Here is a 4064-nt window from a genome sequence, read left to right on the forward strand (position 1 = left end):
CCTAACCTAACCTAACCTAACCTAACCTAACCTAACCTAACCTAACCTAACCTAACCTAACCTAACCTAACCTAACCTAACCTAACCTAACCTAACCTAACCTAACCTAACCTAACCTAACCTAACCTAACCTAACCTAACCTAACCTAACCTAACCTAACCTAACCTAACCTAACCTAACCTAACCTAACCTAACCTAACCTAACCTAACCTAACCTAACCTAACCTAACCTAACCTAACCTAACCTAACCTAACCTAACCTAACCTAACCTAACCTAACCTAACCTAACCTAACCTAACCTAACCTAACCTAACCTAACCTAACCTAACCTAACCTAACCTAACCTAACCTAACCTAACCTAACCTAACCTAACCTAACCTAACCTAACCTAACCTAACCTAACCTAACCTAACCTAACCTAACCTAACCTAACCTAACCTAACCTAACCTAACCTAACCTAACCTAACCTAACCTAACCTAACCTAACCTAACCTAACCTAACCTAACCTAACCTAACCTAACCTAACCTAACCTAACCTAACCTAACCTAACCTAACCTAACCTAACCTAACCTAACCTAACCTAACCTAACCTAACCTAACCTAACCTAACCTAACCTAACCTAACCTAACCTAACCTAACCTAACCTAACCTAACCTAACCTAACCTAACCTAACCTAACCTAACCTAACCTAACCTAACCTAACCTAACCTAACCTAACCTAACCTAACCTAACCTAACCTAACCTAACCTAACCTAACCTAACCTAACCTAACCTAACCTAACCTAACCTAACCTAACCTAACCTAACCTAACCTAACCTAACCTAACCTAACCTAACCTAACCTAACCTAACCTAACCTAACCTAACCTAACCTAACCTAACCTAACCTAACCTAACCTAACCTAACCTAACCTAACCTAACCTAACCTAACCTAACCTAACCTAACCTAACCTAACCTAACCTAACCTAACCTAACCTAACCTAACCTAACCTAACCTAACCTAACCTAACCTAACCTAACCTAACCTAACCTAACCTAACCTAACCTAACCTAACCTAACCTAACCTAACCTAACCTAACCTAACCTAACCTAACCTAACCTAACCTAACCTAACCTAACCTAACCTAACCTAACCTAACCTAACCTAACTCTAACCTAACCTAACCTAACCTAACCTAACCTAACCTAACCTAACCTAACCTAACCTAACCTAACCTAACCTAACCTAACCTAACCTAACCTAACCTAACCTAACCTAACCTAACCTAACCTAACCTAACCTAACCTAACCTAACCTAACCTAACCTAACCTAACCTAACCTAACCTAACCTAACCTAACCTAACCTAACCTAACCTAACCTAACCTAACCTAACCTAACCTAACCTAACCTAACCTAACCTAACCTAACCTAACCTAACCTAACCTAACCTAACCTAACCTAACCTAACCTAACCTAACCTAACCTAACCTAACCTAACCTAACCTAACCTAACCTAACCTAACCTAACCTAACCTAACCTAACCTAACCTAACCTAACCTAACCTAACCTAACCTAACCTAACCTAACCTAACCTAACCTAACCTAACCTAACCTAACCTAACCTAACCTAACCTAACCTAACCTAACCTAACCTAACCTAACCTAACCTAACCTAACCTAACCTAACCTAACCTAACCTAACCTAACCTAACCTAACCTAACCTAACCTAACCTAACCTAACCTAACCTAACCTAACCTAACCTAACCTAACCTAACCTAACCTAACCTAACCTAACCTAACCTAACCTAACCTAACCTAACCTAACCTAACCTAACCTAACCTAACCTAACCTAACCTAACCTAACCTAACCTAACCTAACCTAACCTAACCTAACCTAACCTAACCTAACCTAACCTAACCTAACCTAACCTAACCTAACCTAACCTAACCTAACCTAACCTAACCTAACCTAACCTAACCTAACCTAACCTAACCTAACCTAACCTAACCTAACCTAACCTAACCTAACCTAACCTAACCTAACCTAACCTAACCTAACCTAACCTAACCTAACCTAACCTAACCTAACCTAACCTAACCTAACCTAACCTAACCTAACCTAACCTAACCTAACCTAACCTAACCTAACCTAACCTAACCTAACCTAACCTAACCTAACCTAACCTAACCTAACCTAACCTAACCTAACCTAACCTAACCTAACCTAACCTAACCTAACCTAACCTAACCTAACCTAACCTAACCTAACCTAACCTAACCTAACCTAACCTAACCTAACCTAACCTAACCTAACCTAACCTAACCTAACCTAACCTAACCTAACCTAACCTAACCTAACCTAACCTAACCTAACCTAACCTAACCTAACCTAACCTAACCTAACCTAACCTAACCTAACCTAACCTAACCTAACCTAACCTAACCTAACCTAACCTAACCTAACCTAACCTAACCTAACCTAACCTAACCTAACCTAACCTAACCTAACCTAACCTAACCTAACCTAACCTAACCTAACCTAACCTAACCTAACCTAACCTAACCTAACCTAACCTAACCTAACCTAACCTAACCTAACCTAACCTAACCTAACCTAACCTAACCTAACCTAACCTAACCTAACCTAACCTAACCTAACCTAACCTAACCTAACCTAACCTAACCTAACCTAACCTAACCTAACCTAACCTAACCTAACCTAACCTAACCTAACCTAACCTAACCTAACCTAACCTAACCTAACCTAACCTAACCTAACCTAACCTAACCTAACCTAACCTAACCTAACCTAACCTAACCTAACCTAACCTAACCTAACCTAACCTAACCTAACCTAACCTAACCTAACCTAACCTAACCTAACCTAACCTAACCTAACCTAACCTAACCTAACCTAACCTAACCTAACCTAACCTAACCTAACCTAACCTAACCTAACCTAACCTAACCTAACCTAACCTAACCTAACCTAACCTAACCTAACCTAACCTAACCTAACCTAACCTAACCTAACCTAACCTAACCTAACCTAACCTAACCTAACCTAACCTAACCTAACCTAACCTAACCTAACCTAACCTAACCTAACCTAACCTAACCTAACCTAACCTAACCTAACCTAACCTAACCTAACCTAACCTAACCTAACCTAACCTAACCTAACCTAACCTAACCTAACCTAACCTAACCTAACCTAACCTAACCTAACCTAACCTAACCTAACCTAACCTAACCTAACCTAACCTAACCTAACCTAACCTAACCTAACCTAACCTAACCTAACCTAACCTAACCTAACCTAACCTAACCTAACCTAACCTAACCTAACCTAACCTAACCTAACCTAACCTAACCTAACCTAACCTAACCTAACCTAACCTAACCTAACCTAACCTAACCTAACCTAACCTAACCTAACCTAACCTAACCTAACCTAACCTAACCTAACCTAACCTAACCTAACCTAACCTAACCTAACCTAACCTAACCTAACCTAACCTAACCTAACCTAACCTAACCTAACCTAACCTAACCTAACCTAACCTAACCTAACCTAACCTAACCTAACCTAACCTAACCTAACCTAACCTAACCTAACCTAACCTAACCTAACCTAACCTAACCTAACCTAACCTAACCTAACCTAACCTAACCTAACCTAACCTAACCTAACCTAACCTAACCTAACCTAACCTAACCTAACCTAACCTAACCTAACCTAACCTAACCTAACCTAACCTAACCTAACCTAACCTAACCTAACCTAACCTAACCTAACCTAACCTAACCTAACCTAACCTAACCTAACCTAACCTAACCTAACCTAACCTAACCTAACCTAACCTAACCTAACCTAACCTAACCTAACCTAACCTAACCTAACCTAACCTAACCTAACCTAACCTAACCTAACCTAACCTAACCTAACCTAACCTAACCTAACCTAACCTAACCTAACCTAACCTAACCTAACCTAACCTAACCTAACCTAACCTAACCTAACCTAACCTAACCTAACCTAACCTAACCTAACCTAACCTAACCT

The sequence above is a fragment of the Tetranychus urticae genome, unplaced genomic scaffold, assembly GCF_039701765.1.
Source record: "Tetranychus urticae isolate SD_2017Ah unplaced genomic scaffold, NJAU_TeUrti_SD_1.0 Scaffold_9, whole genome shotgun sequence".
Classification (NCBI taxonomy): domain Eukaryota; kingdom Metazoa; phylum Arthropoda; class Arachnida; order Trombidiformes; family Tetranychidae; genus Tetranychus; species Tetranychus urticae.